The 24,320-nt window shown below is 36.4% G+C and overlaps 1 long non-coding RNA gene across 1 annotated transcript in view; it reads left to right on the forward strand.

The window, feature by feature from the left end:
* The window catches only part of LOC105483566 (uncharacterized), a 35,614-nt gene that overhangs the window by 6,835 nt on the left and 4,459 nt on the right, over positions 1–24,320 (forward strand). The window contains exon 3 of the long non-coding RNA XR_988409.3: positions 15,976–16,043. This is a non-coding gene — a long non-coding RNA (uncharacterized lncRNA). The remainder of the gene's footprint in view (positions 1–15,975; positions 16,044–24,320) is intronic.

Genomic DNA, 24,320 nt, shown 5'->3' on the forward strand with positions numbered 1-24,320 from the left:
ATCCAATGCTTGTACACCCTTGTATCTAGGAAGTAATTCACTTGCTTTTTATTTTACAGGCTCATGGGCAAAAGGGACTTGCCTTTTCTTAGAAGAGACTTTGGACTGTGGACTTTTGGGTTAATGATGAAGTGAGTTAAGACTTCGGGGGACTGTTGGGAGGGCATAATGGGGTTTGAAATGTGAGGACAAGATTTGGGAGGAGCCAGAAGTGGAATGATATGGTTTTGCTCTGCCCCACCCAAATCTCATCTTGAATTTTAGTTTCCATAATTCCCACATGTTGTGGAAGGGAGATGGTGGGAGATAATTGAATCATGGGGGCAGTTTCCCCTATACTGTTCTTGTGATAGTGAATAAATCTTACAAGATCTGATGATTTTATAAGGAGATTCCCCTTTCAGTTGGCTCTCATTCTTTCTTGTCTGCTGGCATGTAAGACATGCCTTTCACCTTCTGCCATGATTGTGAGGCCTCCTAAGCCACATGGAACTGTGAGTCCATTAATCTTCTTTTCTTTATAAATTACACAGTCTCAGGTATCTCAGGTATCTTTTTATCAGCTGCATGAAAACACACTAATAGAGAGGGACAGTTTGACTTTTTTGTTTCCAATTTGGATGGCTTTTTGTCTTTCTTTTGGCTAACTCCTCTGGCTAGGACTTCCAGAACTATGTTGAATAGAAGCAGTAAAAGTGGGCATTCTTGTCTTGTTCCAGTTCTTACAGGAAAGGCCTTCAGTTTTTCTCCATTCAGTATGATTTAAGGTGTGGGTTTGTCATATATGGTCTTTGTTCTATTGAGGCCATATATAAACATTATTACGTCCATTTGAGACATAACAGATATTGAAAATTTTTATCCCTCCAGGATAAAAATGCTTAACCAACTAGGCATGGAAGGACATAATAAAGGGGGCCTTTTTATGTTGAGCATTTTTATCCTGAAGAGATGTTAAATTTTATCAAAGCCTTTTCAGTGTCTATTGAGATGATCATACTCTTTACTCTTCATTCTGTTAATGATATATATATATATATATTTTTTTTATATATTTATATCACTCTGTTATATATATATATAACATATATATATATGAGATTGATTTAATTGATTTGCCTGTGTTGAACCACCCTGGCATCCCTGGGATAAATCTTACCTGATCATGGTATGTTATCTTTTTGATTCACTATTGGATTCAGTTTGCTGCTATTTTGTTGATGGTTTTCACATCAAATTTCATCAGAAATATTGGCCTGTAGTTTTTTTGTTGTTATTGTCGTTACATTCTTGTCTCTTTTGGTGTAAGGGTAACAATGGCATTGTAGAATAAGTTAGAGAGAATTTCTTCCTTTTCAATTGTTTTGGATAGTTTGAAAAGAACATATAAATGGCCAACAGGCATACGAAAAATGGTCAACATCACTAATCATCAGGAAAATGCAAATCAAATCACAATGAGATATCTTATCCCAGTTAGAAGTAGAGGTGGATCACGAGCTCATGAGTTTGAGACCAGCCTGGGCAACATAGCAAGACTCAGATTCTACAAAAAAATTAAAAAATAAGCCAGATGTGGTCATGCACACCAGTAGTCCCAGCTGCTTGGGTGGCTGAGGAAAGAGAATTGTTATAGATGCCTTTATAGTGAGATGAGTTTCTTGAATGCAGCATATAGTTGGGTGCTTTTAAAAAATTTATTCAACCAGTCTATATCACTTAAGTATAAAGCTTAATTGTTAACTGTTAAGCAAAGTGGAAGTAGGACTTGGTGATTTTAGAAATTTCAGTCTCTTCAGGTTACAAAGGATGCTACAATTAGGAGATTTGCTGTCAGAAAAGATACTTTCAAGAGACAGCCAAAGATACACTGTATTAGGTAAGGATTCACGTTAGGGATTCAAAAGAAAAGAGTTCTGATGTGTTGATTGGGATCATATTCTATGGGAGTTTACGTATCAGACAGAAGACTTTCACGTTAATGTGTTATCTAAAATTACTAGGGATGTATTGGCTTGAGAGTAGCATAATGAAATCATTACTTATGCAAAATGGATTTGGAATGGGCTGCAAGTCATTCTTTGTTGTCATAATAAAAAGATAACTTCCACATCAATAGTAACTTTAAACTTTCTAGTTTTATATATATTTTAATTTTTAGGTTCTCTAGAGCAGGCACACTCTTATCTTTCATTTTCAGTGTTTCCCATAAAGCCAACTGTGATAAAGCACAGTTATTGTTGGTTGAATGTATAAATCTACAAAATGGCATCCAGGTTAAACCTCTTTTAATTTTTTACTGTTCTGTCATATTTAGGTCAATGTAGTAGAGTGGGAAGCATACACAATTTACTCAGATCAGACAGGAGTCATAGGTCTGAGTTTCATCTACTAGCTGTGGAACATTGGGAAATTTTTTAACCTTTTCTGAATCTGAAAAAAAGATAGTACAATTGCAATGATAATATTGCAAAGAACTTGGAAAAGAAAAATAATAAGAAAAATTGTACCCCCAAACCTGTATTATATTCCTGTTGTTACTGTAACAAATTTCGATGAACTAAGTGGTTTAAAACAACACAAATTAGTTATCTTATGGTTCTGCGGGTCATAAATCTAAAATGGATTTCACTGGATCAAAACCAAAGTGTTGGCAGGACTGCATTGCTTTCTGGAGACTAAAAAGATGAGTTTTCTTGCCCTTTGCATTTTATAGAGGCTATCCATATTCCTTGACTAGTGATCCCCTTCTATTTTCAAAGCCAGCATTAACCAGTTAGGTCTTTCTCACATTGCATTACTCTAACACTAACTTTTCTACCTCCCTTTTTAGCATATAAATTATACTTGTAATTGCATTACTAGATTATTTTAGACAATCTAGGACAATCTCATTATTTGTAAGGTTAGCTGATTAGCAACCTTAATTTTATCTGTCACTTTAATTCTTTCTTGCTATGTAACAATCTATTCACAGTTTCTGGAGATTAAGACATGAACATTTTTTGGGTAATGGCATTATTCTGCCTATAACAGTCTACTTTTTGGCTTCAAATATTCACATCTGTCTAACATTCCAGGTACATTCATCCCATTTTAACATTCCAAAAGTCTTAATTAATTATAGCATCAAAACAAAGTTTAATAGCTCATCAAAATATCATCAACTCCAAAGTCCCAAATCTCCTTATCTAAATCAGGTGTGGGTAAGGCTTTTGATATAATCCATCCAGAGTCACAATTCATCTCTAGCTGTGATCCACTGAAATTCAAGACATTAGTTATGTTCACCCAAAATGAAATGGTAGACAGGCTAATGATAATAGTATACATACACTTTCATTTAAAATGGGAAGAAAAGAAAAAAAAAAAGAAAAAGAAAGGCATTGCTAATCCAAGTCATTCTGATATCATCTGGATAAGCTTCATTTGGTTTCAAGTCCTGGAAATGATCCTCTGAGATTGTGACTTTACCTTCTGTGTACCTGACTATGCCCTAGGAGTTATTCTTTCTCGTGAAAGAGAGCACATGTTTGCAGATTATTTGTTTTATCAATCTGTTTAAGGATGTTGTAGCCAGTACTCTCTTTGTCTTTTTTGATCCAAGATCCAAGCTGGCAGTATTTCTGCCGGTATAACACTGTCAAGAACATTGTGGGTCTCCCATGCCTAATCTCTTCAAAGAACTCCATGTATAAGTGTGTCTTTTGATCATTCTGAGTCACTAGATAAAAATTGTTTAGCCATACCTTTGGTTGCCTCTTGAAAGTATGCTTTTCTGACAACAAATCTCCTAATTATAGCATCTTTTGTAATCTGGAGAGACTGAAGCTTCCAAAATCATCAAGTCCTAGTTCTACTTTGTTTAACAGTTTAAAGTTAAACTATCTCTTTCCTCTTGCTTTTTGCTATAAGCCACAAGAAGAAACCAGCTGCTCCTGAACCCTGCTTGGAAATGTCCTGTTACTTAAGTCTATCATTTACAAGTTCTGCTTTTCACACAACTGAAGGACACAATTCAGCTAAGCTTTCTGACACTATATAGCAAGGATATCTTTTCATTCAATTTTCAATAGCATGTTCCTTATTTTTGAGCCCTCACTGGCAGTACTTTTAAGATTTATACTTCTCTAAATAATCTGTTCATAATTATGTATTCTCTAAGATGATATCATTGCTCTGGCATCACATTTAATATAAATATTCTATAAGCAACCCCTTTATGACAATTTAGGCAGTCTAAGAAAATACATGTTTTCTTTACCATGCCCTTCCCTTTATTCTAAATTCTCACTAGCAAAGTTGTTAACATCCATATTTCTTCTAACGGTCTATTAAAGGAAATCTAGACTTTTCCAATCATACGTCTCAAAATTTTTCCAGCTTCTACCCATTACCCAATTCCAAAGTCATTTCCATATTTTTAGGTATTTGTTACAGCAGTACCCTACTTGCAGTTATCAAAATCTGTGTTTGTCGAGTTCAACTGGAGAAGCAGATCCATAAAGAGATTGCTATTATGAAATTTATTACAAGGAACTGGCTTACATGATTCTTTGGGCTATCTAGGTAAGCCTGAAATCCATGAATGAATTTCTTACTCACTAAGAAGATTGAGCTTTATTTTCAAGACTTTTCAACAGATTGAATCAAGCCCACTCAGATCATGAATAATCTTTTACTTAAAGTTGATTTATTAAAGATTTTATTAACATCTACAAAATACCTTTACAGAAATACCTACATTTGTTTTTGAATAATTTGGGACTGTGGCCTAGCCAAGTTGACATATCAAATACATCAAGGAATTATCAGACTCTGTTACCCTAACACAACCATTAATATACTTTTCTTTGTCCTTATGGACATTAGAGATAATTATTTTCATAATATACATTGATATTTATTTGTTTTGTGGATTTTCATCATAGGTCTTTTAGATGCTATTGAAAACTTTCCATAGTTAAATAGATCATAATTATATAATGTTTAGTCTAATTTTTACCACAGTTAACATTTCCTTTCATTTTTTACATTAGAAATTACACCATAATTAATAACTACATGTTAACACTTTTTTATACCCCTCTATTTTTCCTTTATTTTAAAAGGAATACAACTCAAAATATAATCAAACAGCTCCAGAGATGACAGGAGTTTCTCATAAAAGCTTCTGGATGCAACTGTAAAAATGGCACACCACTCAGTCTCCACTCTCCACTGCAGAAAGTTTCGTCTTTCACGTCTTAAAGTTTTACTCTAACCTCATCCTTTGTGTCCGTGCTCCTGAATTCTCTTGGTCATGAGATGACGAGCTCAGATAACACCTTAGACAACAAGGCCAGTGACTCTGACCTGTTTCGTAGGCTTGCAATAGATGCCAGGAAGACTGAATCTCTAATTGGAACTATAAGAATTGACTAATCTATCTAATTGCTCTCCATCTCATATATGGCACGATAATATTATATTCCTGCACACTAGAACTAATTTCCTCTCTATAAAATGCATGTCTTTATTCACTTTCTAATTCAAATGTCATTGCATTTCTAAAAGCACTTATTTCTTCTACCCAAGCAGAGTTAATTACTTGTGTATAGGCATTCCTAAACCATTTTTTCATGTCTCTGTTTTATAGTAATACCAGTCATATTGGATGATAGGCATTATAGTTATTGGTTGAAGTATGTCTCTCTCACTAGTCTGTGAGCTGCTTGAGTTTGGGGTTATTTTAATATATATTTTTTTAATTTGATCACTCTACAGAAATTTTTTCATAGAAGTCAGAGAAAGCAATACTATAGGCCTCTTTTACACTACTTTTTCTTTATTTCTCTATGGGATTTTGGTGCTGTTAGTAATATTGTCTTCTTAAGATTTTCCTCTTCTCTTTCTTATATGATGCCACTCTTTCTTCTGGGTTTCCAGCTCTTTCTTCTTCATCCTTAAGAATCCTTTTTCCTAATTTGACCTTATAATGACAGTGCCATCAAGGCTGCACCATCAGACCTTTCCTTTTCAGAGTGATGTCACTAGTTTTAAATCAGAAAATAACTGTAATTTATTTTACTGAATTTAGAGTTCACCAATTCATGAATACATAGATTAACCTCGTAAGGATTTAAGCAGAGATAAAATGATAATTATGCAAAGACATAATTGAAGAGTTTAATGTTTTCAGGGAAAGACTGAACTGATAATCACTTTAATATAATTGCAGAATTCAGAACCCATACACTTGTAGCAAAGCTCATTCACACAACTATTTTTTTAATTCAGATTTTTGGGGTGCTGCATTAATTTAATTTTTGAAATTAACAATAATTTAATTTTCAAAATTTAATTTTTTAATAGAGAGGTTTTTTTTTTTTTTAAAGAAAGCTCGGCCCTAATTCTTTTGAATATCTCTCCTTAACATTAACAAAATATATAAATACTTGACCAATAAAGGTTAACGTTAATTTAGAAGATATATAATTTACTCCCATTTCCAAAGTAGTAGAATCTGCTTTCACAATGTATCACTGAATTGAAATACATCTAAAAAATACTGTCTTGAATATATCCTAGATGTTACATGCTGTTTGATAGAAATAACTAAATATCAGCCTCTACTTAATCTTAATCACTCACTGAGCTATAATGAAAGATCAGACTGTCAAATTAGACTCACAAGAATCAGATGAGTTACTCAGTGCCAAGCGTCACTATAATTCCAAGGACATGGATACTCAAGAGGCACAAGTGAAACAAAGAGAGGTCTGGGACCTCCCAATGTTCTTTCTTTCAGCCATGCCCTCTGGCCTTAAATAATAGATAAGATCTCCAGGTGAGATGAGTGAGATTTTCTTCACTCATCAGGAAACATTTAAATTATAGAACATTTCCGGTTCATATTCCAGAGAATTATATAATTTACAAAGCATTCTACAGAGATTCATGTCTCATAAATCCATACATTTCAGGTTCATTTACCCTGAGTTATTTTTAGCCAGGAACATTCGGCTAAGAGTATTCTGTACAGAAGGTGGATATATATGTGTATATATATAGTCTTTTAACCAAGAGGTCCAGGAGAAAAGGTGATGGAGCAAAGTCATTTGATTTCTTCACCATCTCCCCAATCCTCCCACCCAGAGCATCCCTCTGGAAAAAGGAATAAATGGATCATAGGCAGGTTGTCTAACTTTTTTCTTACTCACAATATACTGGAGAATAGAGAAGGTTGTGAAACTTGTATGCACACCTACAATAGAAATAAAACAAGACCTTCTCTATTCTCCAGTATGTGTGAGTGAGAAACAAATTAGGCTAGGCACCTGCCTGTGATCCTTTTGCTCCTCTTTCCAGGGATGCTCTGGGCGGGAGGGTTGGGGTGATAGTGGAGAAAGCAGACGACGGCTCAATCACCTTTTCTCCTGGACCTTTAGGTAAAAAGACTGATGATATATTTTAAAGAAATCTTCTTTATAGAATACTCTTAACAATTGCTACTGTATGTGCACAGACAAGTTTTCCCAAAACTTATGGAAAGAATAATAAGAATGTATAAATTTGTGTGGCAAATAGATGTTTCCTTGAAAGGTAAGATAGTATCATTTATTACAGAATATTGTAACAGACTTTTAATGAGACAAAAGAACAAACATAGGTAATTGGGAATAGGACCAGTCAAGACACAAATGAAATTAAAAGCGCTGGACTTTGACTTCCTTTTATGAAAGGACTCATTATCACGGCACAGGCAGAAGAATGCTGTTGTGAAATGATAATCATCTACTAACTTGCCTTTTCTCTTTCCACTAGTTGCTGATCTCCTTAATGGCTCGCCTGTTTACTATTTTATAGCCAGTGCTGATAAAATAGTACACAAAAAATATTTGTAATGAATGAATGTATTTTTCAAAAATTATATATTTCTGTATTTAGCAATGTGTTTTTTTCTAGCACAATTAAAAACCTAATTTATGATTTCTGCATCACTGTTACCACTTCATATCAGAATCTAACTTCTGGTGTATGAAGAAGCACTTTTCCCGTAAAATGTGTTCAGTTGTTTAGGAAAATATCTACTCTGAAGACTAAAAGATATTAATTATCATAAATAGATATTTCTGTAAATATTGAGGTAGGAGATCAGTAGGACTTATTTTCTGAGCACCAAATCATGACCCTGCTGATCAAAGCAGGATGCAGTAAAGAAATCAGCAGAAACCAGCAGTCGGGGAGGGGGAGGAGAGCAACCTCTAGTTGCCCTCACTGCTCATTAGCATAAAGACACTGCCAGCAGCACCATGACAGTTTACAAATGCCATGGTAATGACTCAAAACTTACATTATATGGTTCCAGGAACTCCTCTGCTGCTTTTCTAGAAAATTCGGAATAACCTACTCCTTAATTAGCATTTAAGAGTGAGTATAAATGTAGTTAGCCAGCAGTCTAAGGGGTTGCTTCTGTTGCTGTACACTGCTGCTGCTGCGGCTGTGGCTGCTGCTCCTCCTAGGGACTGCTGCACGGGCAGCTGCTGGGACTTCTCTGCACACCGCCCTGCTTGGGGAGCAGCCACTTTTCTGTACCCTGATGCTCTGGGCTACTCGGCCTGTGGGATAGCCCTGCTCTGTCTATGGAGCAGCCACTTTGCTGTACCCTGCTGCTCTAATAAACTTGCTTTTTTTTCACCCTGGGCTCACTCTTGAATTCTTTCCTGAGCAAAGCTGAAAACCCTCCCTGGCCCGCTCCCCAATATTTGGGAGTTCACCTGCATTAATATGACACAGGAACACAATGTGTTCCAAATTCTGCTCAATATTTTATTTCGAGTAAAATTCCATACAGAAGTATACTACTAAGTCTACTTTAAAATATCTGAACATTCTGATTGGGCCCACATAGTATATCAATTTTCCCAGAAAACTCAGTAAAGCAATTTCACATTCTGAATGACACCTTTCGCATAGCCTTAATCAGTGAGGAAACCCTAAGCTGAGACAGATGGTAACGTAACCATGAACATCTCCTGCTTCTACATCTTTAATGCTTTTTGCCATTTGGAAAATAAACCTTACTTTATTTCATAATGTAACCACCTCTTTAAACTTAAGTTTACTTTTCTGGTACATAGAAAAAAAACACTCTAACGTGTCAAGGGAGACTCTTTATTAACTAAGAGATCCCAAACTGTCAAAACTAAAGGGGGAGGAAACCACTGGTGTGCTTATAGTACTCTTCAGTTGATTGACTGGGGTTTCAATGACAGCCTGCTCTCCTGAAGAATCTGCTATTGGCTTTTATTTCTCTCTTTATGACAATTATTACAATGGTTTTTAATAGTTCTTTAGGATGTCACAGGGAATATTACAAGTAGGGAATTCTAGAAAAGCCCTTGTCTGAAGAATTGACATATACAAGCTGACCTGATGCTTGGTACTCATTTCCACCTTAAGTATCTATTGTTTCTCTAAGTAGATACAGGACAAAACTTTACAATGAAGATGCTTCATTAAAATCACTGTCCAACACTTACTTTATCTCATATTAAGTTTTCCTGTAATCTCTTATAAAATAATTCATTACAAAATTTTGTAGCCTTTTTCTAGTTTAATAGGTTTCCACTCCTAAGATGTTTATAGATAGATATAGAAAATATTGAAACTAAAGGACTAGAAAGTATGTCCTATCCTTCTTTTTGCCCCTGATTTAAGACACGAGAAAAGTAAGGGCTTGCTATTGATAGTCTATACAAAGGCAATAATTTTATCAGTTCATCAATTCCTGTGTCATATGAAAATCTCTTAGGTTTCTTTTCCTCAGATCATTCCCTTTCTTCCTTTGTACACTCTCCCTGAATGAATGTTCTCTGCTATCTCCAAGTTTCCATTTATGTGTTAGCAGTATCTCTAACCTGCATCTCTTCTAAAGTCAGCATCTGTATTTCAGCTTCATAATAAATATTTTGAATCTAAATGAATTTGAACTAAAAAGATCCAACAATAATTTACGATATTTATTTTGGGAAATAATTTCCCCGGCATATTTTACCAGGACAACTTTATATGTAGCCAGAGTAAGCATGTGTCTTATCTGTATATTTTCCTTAATATTATCATTTCACTAATTGTGGAGGAGACAGATGTACACAAAACAAGAGAGGAGTTTTAAAAAATTTATAATGCCTGCATGTTGGAACATTACTTGATTAGCAGATTTCTGATATAATATTTGAGTCCACAATGTGACATATGCATCATAAAATAAATTCACAACCAAAGAACTAAACAAGCAGACAAACCCACTTCATAAGTTTTTTCACTTTGTTTTCACAGATAATTCTTGCGGTCGCAATGGTGGTCTGAAATCATCAACTGTTACAAACACAGTGACTGGAATTTTTAACTTTTCCTTACATTCATCAAACCTATTAGGGGAGGAGACAAATTTTCTGTTTACATTTTCAATAGACTTCCTTCATTTTCTCTTAAAATCTTTCTGCTGTTCTTGATCCAGATTAATGAAATTATAAGCATCAATTTCACAAGGAAAAATACTTTTTTAAATCATTGACTTTTGTCTTTAATCTTCAAGCAGTTGGGGGATAAGTGTTATTTATCTGGCCTCATAAATGATTGAGGGACTTCTCTCTGTATCTTGCCAATTCCTTAGTGCACAAATGTACCATCCTTTTCCTAGACTAAGGTTTCTCAATATCATCACTGTTACTTTTTGAGCCTGTATGATTCTTCACTGAGGTAGGAAGAGGTTCTGTGCATTGTAGGATGTTTAGCAGCATCACTGTTATTTACTCACTAGATGCTACAGGCACTCTGTTTCCCACCATTACCAAGTAGTGACAAATATGTCTCCAGATACTGACAAATGCACCCTAGAGGACAAAACCACCTTTAATTGAGAACCACTGACCTAGAATATAAACACGTCTCTGGTCTTTCATAACAAAGCCTACAAACAAGATCTGAAATAACCAAATTATTTTATTTCTAAGTAACTTCACTCTCTCTCTCACTCTCTCTCTCTCTCTCTATATATATATGATATGTATGTGTATATATATACAAGTATTTATGTAGGTATATATAAGCACATATGTATGTATATGTGTGTGTGTATATATGTATATTTCTAGTATATGTATATACTTTGTGTATATTCCAGAAAGAATTACAAGAAATTCATGGAAATATAACAGAACCCAAGAAAGTAAAAATATCAATATCTGCCATTCAGTAACAAGTTACTAGATATTCAAGGAAGCTGAAAAATAGAGTCCATAATGACATGAAAATTTGATTAATCAAGACAAGACTACCTAGAAATGATACAGGTAATAGAATTCATAGACAATGATTTTAAAACAGTTATTGTAATTGTATTACATATTTTCAAGAAGTTACAGGACATATGGAATATGATAAGTAGAGACATGTTAGATATAAAAATAACCCAAATCAAACTTTTAGAGATAAACATTAAAATGTCTGAGATGAAAAATACACTAAACACATTTAATGTTGGATGAGACATTTCAGGGGAAAAATTGTTGAACTTAAAGATATCGCAACAGAAACCAACCAAAATAAAACACAGAAAGAAACAAAGGTTGAATAAATGGACGGAGGCTTGGGCAACTAAATGCAATCAAATGTATGTGCAATTAAAGTTCCTGAAGGAGAAGAATGAAGAGAGAACAAATCAAAATATTTGAAGAAGCAATGTCCAGACATTTCCCAAATATGATGGAAATACCCAAAACACCAGAAACAGAAAGAAAACTGCACCAAGGAACACCATAATCGAATTAATTAAAAAGACCGATGAAGAGAAAATGTTAAAAGCAACTGGAAGAAAAAAACATGTTACACACACAATAACAATGATAAAGATGACAGTGGATTACTTAATGGAAACAAAGCAAGTGAGAATATTGTAAAGTAACATTTTTACAGTATTGTCAACTGGAATTCTCTAACCAGTCAAAATATCTTTGGAAACAAAAGAGAAATAGGCTTCCTAGATGTATAAAAGATGAAAGATTTTATCACCAGCTGACTTGAAATCCAAGAAAACCCTTCAGGCAGAAGAAAAATTACACCAGATGAAAATCTGGAACTACTCAAAGAAATGAAGAGCAACAGAAATGGTAACTACATCTGCAGTCAAAACTTTTTTTCTTACTACATTTAAATCTTTCAAATTATTACCAACAGTCCAAAGAAAAAATAATAAAAATGAATTGTTATGTTTATAACATGCATAAAAGTAAAATGTATGACAACAACAGCACTGAGTTTGAGGACCTAGAAATAAGAATAAACGGTTTTTAATACTCTATGTGAAGTGGTATAATATTAAATGAAGGTAGAATGTAAAAGTTAAGCAGATGTACCTCAAACTCTACAGCAAATACTAAAATAATAACAAGAAAGTTATACTTAAGCCAGCAAAGGAGTAAAATAAAGCAATGAAAATTTCTAATTAATGAAAATGAAACATAAAGCAAAGCACCGATATGATATACAGAAAACCAGAAGCAGATGGAAGATTTTATTCCAAACATAACATTAATAACATTAATTATAAATGGTCTAAACATCCCACTTAAAAGTCAGAGGTTGTCAAGTTTGATTAAAAAAGAAAGACCCAATTATATATGGCATATAAAAAGCCCCTTTAAAAATAAAGACACAAGTAGATCACAAGCATGGAAAATGATGTATCATGCTACCTATAATCAAAATAAAGTTATAGTGCCTAAACTAATATCAGAAAATGCAGATTTCAGAGTTAAGAATAGTACCAGTATTATTAGAAATAAACTAAGTCATTTCATAATGATAGTTCAGTTATTCAAAATAATATAATAATCCTGTGTTTATATACTGATAACAGTTTCTAAGTATATGAGAAAAAAGCTGATTTGGATTGTCAGGAATAAAAGACAATTAAGCAATTATAATCACACTTCTTTTGCCATGATAGAATATGTCTACCAAAAGTTACTAAGTTTACAAAGTGTCAAGTGCACATGAAATATTTAACAATATAGTCCATATTCTGGACTATAAAACAAGTCTCAATAAGTACAAAATGATTAATGTCATACAAATTATTATCTTTTCAGAATGCAAACTAGCATGAGTAACAGAAATATATAAAAAAATTCCCTAGTTTTGGAAAGCAAATAACAATTTGTCCATTCAGTCCAATGCAATGAGGCAAGAAAAGAAGAACACTCAGATTGGAAAGAAAGTACTAACACTGTTTCTCCTTCAGATAGAATGATTGTGTCCAGCATCCTAAGAAATCTCCACAACAGTTTCTAAAATTAATATCTGAGTTTATCAGGGATGCAGGAGACAGAAATAACTTGTATTTCATTATAAAAGCAAAGAACAAATGACAATTGCAATCTTTAAAACTCTGTTAAAATAGCACCAAAACCATGAAGAGCTAAATCTAACAAAAAGAGGCAAGACCTGTATACTAAAATTTACAAAACTTTGTTGAGAAAATTTAAAGATCTTAATAAATGGAGAGATATACTATTCTTTTGAGTCAGATGATTCAATATTTTAAAGATAACAGTTCACCTAATACTGATTTATAAACCAATTCAATTCCATTCAAAATCTTGGCAGGCTTTTTATCAAAATTGACAAGCTGGTTCCAAAATTGATATGGAAATGCAAAGGTCATAGAAGAGACAAATAACCTTGCAGGAGAAGAATAAGATTGGAGAAGTTTCACTATCTCTTAGGTTGGTGCAAATGTAATTGTGGTTAATAATTCAAGGCTTATAATGCCATATGATCAAGATAATGTGTTATTGGCATAAAATAAACAACACAATGGAAGGTCCAGAAATAAGCCCATTTAGATATAATCAATTTATTTTTTCACAAAATTCCCCAGGCATTCTGTGAAAAAAAGTGTACTCTTTTCAACATTTTTTTTCTGGAACAATTGGTATCTACATACAAAATGAACTTCAATCCATACCTTGCACCATATAGAAACATTAATTCAAAATGTATCAGCGATTTAAATGTAAACCCTAAAACTATAAAACAGCCTAGGAGAAGATCTTTTAAACTTTGAATTAGTCACAGATTTTCTAGATATTACACAAAGTGTACAGTTCATAAAGGAAAAAGGTAGAAAATTAGACTTCACCAAAAATAAAAACTTCTTCTCTTCCAATGGCACAATTAAGAGAATGAAAATACAAGAACCAGACTGGGAGAAAATATTTGCAAAACACATATCTGATAAAGATCTGGTATTTCAAATACATAAAGAACTCTCAAATGCAATGATAAGAAAATAACCCAATTTTTAAAATGCACAAATGATTTAAACAGACATTTCACCACAGAAGACATAGGGATGCAATGAAAAGTTGAAAAGATGCTCAATACTCTTTATTGATTGTGCACATGAAAAGATACTCATTAGTCATTACTGAAACACAAATAAAACCTTTAATGTGATACCACACATTACCACCCTATTGAAAGCAGGTTTTCTCAATCTAGGCGGCACTGACGTTTTTGTCACTGTAATTATTTGTTGTTGGGTGCTGTGTTATAAAACGTAGGGTGTTCAGCAGTGTGCTTAGCTTCTTAATACCAATAGCAAACACTGCCTCCTGCCTTCTCCAGGCCTTGGCAGGTGTTCTCTGGGCACCAAATCACTCCAGGTTCAGAACCACTTGCCTGTACTATGGCAGTCACCTCCAGCAGCGATTGGTCTTGTCCCACTCTCCTTTGCTCCACACTACTGCCCAAGTTATCTTCCACACACCAAATCTGACTTTATCCTTCTATTCCTTTAAAGACTTATCCTGGTTCTCAGGTGATTTATATGTTCAAAAAAAAAAAAAAAAAAAAAACCTACATTCCTCACAATTCCATGATTTTGTTTACACACCTACCTTGCACATCTTCTTTTTCCGTGACTTTGCACATATAGACCCATATGTTGCAGCCAGTCAGAGCTCCTTGCTGAATATACTGCTTCATTTTTGCTTCTGCAGTTCAAAGCATTTGCACAAAACACTGCTTTCACGGTGTATTCACTTTGCTCCTACTTTTTCCACTATTATGAAGCCCAAATATCTTCACCTGAAATTCTGAAATATTGAGATAAAGTACATCATCTCTGTGAAAGCCTTGCTGGCTTCACAAAGAAGTATTATCTTGAGGTTTTTAGAGTGCAGCCACCAGAAAACAGGTGAGAAAAAAAGACAGCTTTTTTTCTTGTTAGAATGAAGGTCTATCCCAAGGTGTGATTATGTAATTATTTCTTCTGTCAGGTAGCAGATGCTTTATGTGTTAAGTGGGTGCTAAGATTAGTTAATTGTTCTCAGTTCTCACAAATAACTGTCCTCTAAGGGTAAGCAAGTTCAGGAACGATGCAATTGATGATCTTGGATATTTCAAAAACCTAGCAATTTAGGCCACAGATTTACAATTCTTTATTGAATAAGAGAGAAATTTGTTAATCATTTCAGTTATTAGCTTCATATGATGGATTTCCACAGCACATATTTTTGTACCTTCATTATACACTTAATATTTTTATATCTTATTTTTTATACATTATCATCACCACAATTCATTTGTGAATTCATTGAAAGCCAAGTTAGTGTCTAACTTATCTGTTTTATCCTCAGGATAGCACTAACCAAGTATGGTTGTATTGTATTGTCACTGCCCAAGACACTTAGGCAAGATGGTGATCAGGAGCTAAAAGTCAATGTGCCCTAGAGAAGTCCTGTGCCCACTACAGGAAAAAGAGGGCTTTCTCTAGATTGCAAAAAGGCAGTAATAAGGCAGTAATAAGCTAGCTGTGATACTATTTTAATGCCTAGTATACTACTTTAATGCCTAGATACGACTTTAATGCTTAGCTCATAGTAGTACTCAAATAAAGCTTATTTAAATTCATATTCCTTTCAGGCAACTTGAATGTTCAGGGCTCTGTTCAGGACAACAGTCTCAGAAAACATCATGCTCTACAGGGACAGGTAAAATTTTTTTCTTTTTTGAGACGATGTCTTGCTGTTGCCCAGGCTGGAGTTCAGTGGAGCGATCTCGGTTCACTGCAACCTCTGCCTCTCAGGTTCAAGTGATTCTCCTGCCTCAGCCTCCCTAGCAGCTGGGATTACAGGCATGCGCCACCATGCCTGGCTAATTTTTGTATAATTTGTCATGTGGGAGAGCCATTGCACTCCAGCCTGGGCAACAGAGAAAGACTCAGTCTCACACACAAAAATATATAAAGGTACATCAAAAAGGTGGTATGAAAGATAATATGGTACACCTCTATAGGGCACTTACCGTGAATGAAGCTTGCAGGGCTGGAAGTTGCTCTGGGTGAAGCAGTGAGTGAGTGGTGAGTGAATGTGGAGGCCTAGGATATTTATTATTATATACTTAACTACTCTAAATTTAATTTTAAAAAATTCTTTATCCAATAATAAATTAACCTTAGCTTACTGTAACTTCTTTTACTTTATAAACCTTTTACTTTTTTTAACTTTATGACTTCTTTATAACACAGCTTAAAACATAAACACATTGCATAGTGAAAGGGTGGCCTGCCCCTCCACACCTGTGGGTGTTTCTCGTTAGGTGGAATGAGAGACTTGAGAAAAGAAATGAGACACAGAGACAAAGTATAGAGAAAGAAAAGCGGGGGCCCACCTGCGCTCAGCTTACAGAGGACCCACGCCGGCACCGGTCTCTGAGTTCCCTTAGTATTTATTGATAATTATCTTTACCATCTTAAAGATAAGGGAGTGGCAGGACAATAGGATCATCGTAGGGAGGAAATCGGCAGTAAGACATATGAACAAAAACCTCTGTGACGTGAATAAGTTTAAAGGAAAATGCTGTGCCTTGAGATGCATATGCAAACATCTCCATAAACCTTTTAGCATTACTTCAGCCTATCACATGGGGAGAAACCTTGGACAATACCTAGCTTTCCTAGGCAGAAGTCCCTGTGACCTTTGGCCGTGTACATGTCCCTGGGTAGTTGAAATTAAGAGAATGGTGATGACTTTTAACCAGCAAGCTGCCTTCAGGCACTTATTTAACAAAGACACATCCTGCACAGCCCAAAATCCATTAAACCTTGAGTCACCGCAGCACATGTCTCTTGCAAGGACAAGGTTGGGGGTAGCGTCACAGATTAACAGCATCTCAAATACAGAACAAAATGGAGTCTCTTATGTCTACTTCTTTCTATATAGACACAGTAACAGGCTGATCTCTCTTTCTTTTCCCCACATTTCCCCCTTTTCTTTTCAACAAAACCACCATTGTCATCATGACACCGAGATTACATACTTCACAAAGTAATAGAATATCACAAAGCAAGTGGAGGCAGGATGAGATCACAGCATGGTGTTAAAATTAAAATTTTGGGGCATGCATAGTCATTGATAACATCTTATCAGAAAACAGGGTTTGAGAGTAGACAACCTGTCTGACCAAAATTTATTAGGTAGGAATTTCCTCCTCCTAATAAGCCTGGGAGCGCTACAGGAGGCCGGGGCTTATTTCATCTCTTCGGCTTCAACTGTAAAAGGTGGCACGCCTCCAAGGGGGTCGTTTATAGGCCTACCCTCAGAGCGCATTCTCTTTCTCAGGGATGTTCCTTGCTGAGAAAAAGAATTCAGCGATATTTCTCCTATTTGCATAAGAAAAGAGAAGAAATATGGCTCTGTTCCGTCCGGCTCACCGGTGGCCAGTTCAAGGTTGCCTCCCTTGTTCCCTGAACATTGCTGTTATCTTATTCTTTCTTCAAGATGCCCAGATTTCATATTGTTCAAACACACATGCTCCACAAACAATTTGTGCAGTTAAGGCAATCATCACAGGGTCCTGAGGTGACATATATCCTCCTCAGTTTACAAAGAAGATGATGGAATTAAGAGATTAAAGTAAAGACAGACATAAGAAATTATAAAAGTATTAACTTGGGAGAACTAATAAATGTCCATGAAATCTTCATATTTTATGTTTTTCTGCCGTGGCTTCAGCCAGTCCCTGCATTCAAGGTCCCTGACTTCTCGCAACATTCTTCCTCCCTTTTCCTCTATATAAATGTGCCATGGCGATGAAGGCTTGTTCGTTCTCTTGATTTTGATGCAGGATTCTTCGACTGGTCCGGCACACTAAAAACAAGCCGATTAAACAGAGACACATAATTCCAAAATTTACTGCAGTAGAGTTCCCAATAGACTTATTCCAAGTCGTGGGGTTTAATCCATAAAGAGGTTTTGCCCCTTGATCTAACGCCTCAGCTCCAGGCACAATATTTACGTGATTTTGAGAGGCTTCAAAAATTTGTTCTTTTAATTTAGAAATGTCTAAAGTGAGATTATCTTCTCTTCCCTGTAGATGATGTCTTCCATGTCCCAGTGTAATACAAAATCTTGGAGTGTAGTACAAAAATCTGACGTATTCCAGTCACACTGTAACTGGAAACGATGTTCCAAGCTCATGAGTCTATCTCCCATCCAAATGACAGTTTGTCTAAGATCATTAATTTGATTTGCCAATTTTTGATCGATACCAGATTGTGAATTCCACAACCTTGTGGAATTCTTTTGCCAATTGTCAACAAAGCTTACTGTCTGAACACAAGAGTGCAATGCAACTCCTGCCACAGTGGCTGTAGCTGTGACTGCAATTTATCTCATAATCACTGCAATTAAAGTAAAAATGAATCTTTTGGATCTATTTAAAACGCCTTTTAATACTTCAGTCAAAATATGGATGGATGGTGAGGCCTCCTATGGTCAGTCCATGGACACAGGGATCCACACGCCTTCTCTTGCTCTCACCAGCAGAATACGGTGCTGCCAATCAAAAGTCGAATCAATGCAAGTAAACAATCCGCAATTTTCACAAGTTATAGTTTGGGAGTCTGGTTTAATAACTATATTTCCTATGACTAACATATAAGGGGGCTTTACACAACTTTGTAAAGGAACTGTTAGACTGGAATTTAGGTTGATAGAGTAAAATGGCTTATAATCTCTTGTTTCTATAGTTTGATTTCCAGACCAAATTCTAAGGCGGTATGAAGCCACAGTAAGCCTCCATAATTCTGGATGTTCAGGACCAAAAACAGGACTTATCATTTTTGGTCTTGGAGTAGAGATTCCCTTTTCTCCCCATATCCAAGGGTAGGAAGACTGTAATTTTTTGTGCTTCTGTTTGTCTAAATTTTCCGTTAAGTCACTATCAACAGTTGGACTCACTAGTGCACTGGGACAGAATTGAGTTTGTCCTGTGCAATTGTGGTAGAATTGACCTCTAGGTGCCCAATCTATAACAGTTCCGAATGTATTGTTTTGTAATATCACTGCACTATCGGCCACACATTCTTCCCAAACTAAATCTTTTGATTCTCTGGAAATCTCCTTGGGGCAAGGTTTCCCTTTTGGCCTAAATTTTAATGATCTTTGATAAGAAAAGTCTTGTAAATAGTTTACCTGTGGTTTGAGTGACATTCCGCTTACCATGTGATAAGTAAATCTACTGGTGGGACTGACAGTAGGTACTTCTACCAACCAATTTTGGATTGCAGGCATTAAACATCCTGGTGCTCTCCCTAGGCAAATAGGAGGATAACGATACCCAATGGAAATATTTATCATCATTCCTTCTTCCTCCGGTTTGGCAGGGCAACGATCATCTGTGGTACCAGGTACCCACACACTATTATTAACATATACTTCAATAGGATTATCCATCCATATAACTGCCTGAATTAAGGGTGGGAAAGGCACATAGGCCCAGTAGGTATAATTAGCTGCAGCTGCTCCTGCAGGCATGGGGAGACTTACCACCATTGATACCATCATTAAAGCTGCAAGCAGCATTTTTTCTGGGGTTTGTGTCACCTTTGTGCTAGCTAGGCTTTTTCCAGCTAACAGTGTCAGTTTCTTTAACTGTGCCCAGGTCGGCAGCTCCGCCTTCTTGGTGCGTGGTGACTTCATCTGTTCTGATATCACCTCTTGGTTCATCATGCGAGTCAATGGTGCTCGATTGCGGTGTTTCCGTCTCCGTGGAGGCGCTTTTCTTTGCATCTCCGATGGGTTCACTGTAGAACTTCAAATGTCTAGTGGGTATCCAAACAGGAAGCTGATTTTCTCCTGGTGAAACACAAGCAAAACCTCTACCCCAGGTTATCACCTTCCCTATTTCCCATGTCTTATTTTTGTTGTCTTTCCACCAAATCAGTTTTCCTTCATGTGGACTGTTCTTTTTACCAGTAAGATGTTGTTCTGCAGAAGTAGTAGTCTGATTTCTATAAATGTTTAAAAAATTTAAAGTATAGAGTGCTAGATTAAGCTGCATCTGAGGAGTGGTACACTCCTTACTGTCTCCCCCTTTTGTTTGTTTAACTAACTGAGTTTTGAGTGTTCTATTAGTTCTTTCAACTATGGCCTGTCCTTGGGAATTATAAGGAATTCCTGTTGTATGTGTAATATTCCACTGATTTAAGAATTTTTGGAAAGCTTTACTATAATAACCTGGTCCATTGCCAGTTTTAATTTTTTCTGGAACTCCCATTACAGCAAAACAAGATAAGAAATGTTTTTTTAACATGGGAAGTACTTTTTCCTGTCTGATCAGTGCTTCCGAACCCTCCTGTTCTTTTTATCTCACTATTTCCAACTTTAATATAAGGTAGGAGTAATAATTGAGCAATCCTGTCTCCTGGACTGGCACTCCAAGGAATTGAGGAACTAATAACCAATTGAATTTCACCTTTATAGTCTGAATCAACCACACCAGTATGAATTTGAACCCCTTTTAGATGTAAACTTGATCTTCCTAAAATTAGTCCTACAGTCCCCTCAGGCAATGGGCCATATACCCCTGTGGGGATTTTTCGTGGAGGCTCCCCTGGAAGCAGAGAGACTGTTTGTATAGTGCATAAATCTATTGCTGCACTGCCGCTTGTGGTAGGGGATAACTGCTGTATTGTGATAACTGGCTTATTCCTTGAGACACTTGTGACAGTAGGGGTTGTTGTTCCTGAAAACCCTGAGGAACAAAGGGCTGAATTTGGAACGCGCCAGTTTGTTGCGGGGCCTGAGGCTGGCCCCTCCTCTCGTTTCCCGACAGTGGTTGCCCATTTTTATCAAATTTAGAACGACATTGATTACCCCAATGTTTTCCCTTTTTACATCTTGGACATAGGCCAGATGGCTCTTTATCTGTTGCTGTAGTAGTTTGAGCAGTTACATTTTGTTTATTTGAGACTAGGCAATTCTTTTTTAGATGACCAATTTGACCACAATTATAACATCTTCCCCCAAATGTTCTAACCTGTCCTCCTAAAGCAACTCCTGTGATTGCTTGAGCCATAAGTATAGCTTTATGCATAGCTCCTCCAATTCCATCGCAGGCTTTAATGTACTCTGAGATTACATCTGATCCTGCGGGAACCCTTCCTTTTAATGGCTTAATGGCTGATTGACAATCAGGATTGGCGTTTTCATATGCCATCAACTCCACTACGACCCTACGGGCATTTTCATCGGTAATTGATTTTGAGCAGCATCTTGAAGTCTTGCTACAAAATCAGGGTAAGGCTCTTTAGAGCCTTGTCTTATTGTATTAAAGGAGGGGCAGGTGGTTCCTGGGTCTTGGATTTTCTCCCAGGCCCTAAGGCAGATAGCCCTGATTTGCTCAATGGCCTCATTTGGCATTATTACTTGTTGGTCAACAGTGCTCCAATTTTGACCTATTCCTAATAGTTGATCTGCATCTATGTTAATTGGAGGATTGCCAGTCCTATTTTTTCGGACCTGTACTTGTGCCCCATCAATCCATCAAGTCTTAAATTGTAAAAATTGGGAGGGTGAGAGTGAGGATTTTGCCAGAATCTCCCAATCATAAGGAATGAGTCTATGTCCATGAGCAATGGAATCTAATAATGTTCTCATGTAAGGAGAGTTGGGTCCATACTGTTTTACTCCTTCTTTCATTTCTTTTAGCATTTTTATAGAAAAGGACTTATATCTGGCTTCAGCTACGGGAAGCTCTCCCTCTTGGGCCCCTTCTCCAGGTAGTCTTGATTCTAATATTACTGGGAATTGCCATGCCTCAATATCTCCTTGTTTTCTTGCCTCATCAATAATTTTATGTAACACACTACCCTGTGTACTAGGCGGTGCTGTAGGATTAAGTCTCATGGTGGGCGGCTGAGGATATGGTGCCCTGCCCTGTGGCGCTGGAAATGTTCCTGGCTGTCCATACAGATTTTCTGGGGGCTGCCAATACTGCAGTTCGGCTGGCGGCCAGTATTGATAGGCTACTGGCGGCTGGGTCTTATCTTCTACCGGTTGATATTGTGGACACTGCATTTGGATTGGCATTGCCATGACAGAGACTCTATCTTTTCCTATTTGATCTTCTTTTGGAGTTAGTACTTGTTTAACCTGCATTTGAGGTTGTAAAGTTACAGGCATCTGAGCTGCTGGAAGAGCAGTTGGCCATCGTGGTTTAGACTCTGATGGCTCTACTAATTCTGGATCTTTTTCCTCTAATTTTAACGTTTCAGGATATATTACCTCCTGTAATTGATTATCGTCAACATTTTGCATTGACCGAGCCATTACTGGCTCTGATACACATTTACAGTGTGAACTTTCCTTTCCTTTCCTTTCTGGGATTCTATCCCTGCCTCTTTTTCACAATCTACTGCACAGCTTTTAGGGACATCAGAAATTGAAACGCTATCTTCTTCTGTTTGAAATGGTTCTAAAGCTACTTTAATAATGACCCAATCATTCCATACTGTAAGTGGGATGATTTTACCTTCCCTACTTGCTTGTTTTAATTCTTTGCCAATTTTTTCCCAGTCTTTTAGATCTAAAGTTCCCTGTTCTGGAAACCATGGACAAAAGTGTCCTATTGTTTGAAATAGCGTAATTAGATTTTTGGTAGAGACTTTAACTCCCCCTCTCTTTAAGAGAATTTTAATAAAGCTGCGATAAGAGGCATATTTACTTTTAGTTTGCCCCATCGTTACCCTAGGTTCTTCCGAGTGCACAAGCTTATCGCAAGGCTGACTGTAGACGTACTCGGGAGTCTCTCGTCGACTTGTCCTCAATGACCACGCTCCAGCGTACCTTCACCTTAGAGAAAAGCTTCCACGTTGGGCACCAGATGAAGGGGTGGCCTGCCCCTCCACACCTGCGGGTGTTTCTCGTTAGGTGGAATGAGAGACTTGAGAAAAGAAATGAGACACAGAGACAAAGTATAGAGAAAGAAAAGCAGGGGCCCAGGGGACCGGTGCTCAGCTTACAGAGGACCCACGCCGGCACCGGTCTCTGAGTTCCCTTAGTATTTATTGATAATTATCTTTACCATCTTAAAGATAAGGGAGTGGCAGGACAATAGGATCATCGTAGGGAGGAAATCGGCAGTAAGACATATGAACAAAAACCTCTGTGACGTGAATAAGTTTAAAGGAAATTACTGTGCCTTGAGATGTATATGCAAACATCTCCATAAACCTTTTAGCATTACTTCAGCCTATCACATGGGGAGAAACCTTGGACAATACCTAGCTTTCCTAGGCAGAGGTCCCTGTGACCTTTGGCCGTGTACGTGTCCCTGGGTAGTTGAAATTAAGAGAATGGTGATGACTTTTAACCAGCAAGCTGCCTTCAGGCACTTATTTAACAAAGACACATCCTGCACAGCCCAAAATCCATTAAACCTTGAGTCACCGCAGCACATGTCTCTTGCAAGGACAAGGTTGGGGGTAGCGTCACAGATTAACAGCATCTCAAATACAGAACAAAATGGAGTCTCTTATGTCTACTTCTTTCTATATAGACACAGTAACAGGCTGATCTCTCTTTCTTTTCCCCACACATAGCTGTACAAAAATATTTTTTCTTTATATCTTTATTCTATAAGCTTTTTAATTTTTTTTACTATTTTTACTTATTCATTTAATTTTTACTTTTATATTTTTTCTTCAAAACTAAGACAAAAGCACACACATAAGTCTAGGCCTACACAGGTCGGGATCATCAATATCACTCTCTTCTCTCTCAACCTCTCATCCTAAGCGAAGGTCCTCAGAGGCAGTACATCCATGGAGCTGTCATCTCCTACGATAACAATGCCTTCTTCTGGAATACCTCCTGAACAACCTCCCTGAGGCTGTTTTACAGTTAACTTTTTTTTAATAAGTAGATGGAATACTCTCAAAAATAACAATAAAATGTATTGTGTAGTAAATAATAAACCAGTAATAT

The sequence above is a fragment of the Macaca nemestrina genome, chromosome 8, assembly GCF_043159975.1.
Source record: "Macaca nemestrina isolate mMacNem1 chromosome 8, mMacNem.hap1, whole genome shotgun sequence".
Lineage (NCBI taxonomy): Eukaryota > Metazoa > Chordata > Mammalia > Primates > Cercopithecidae > Macaca > Macaca nemestrina.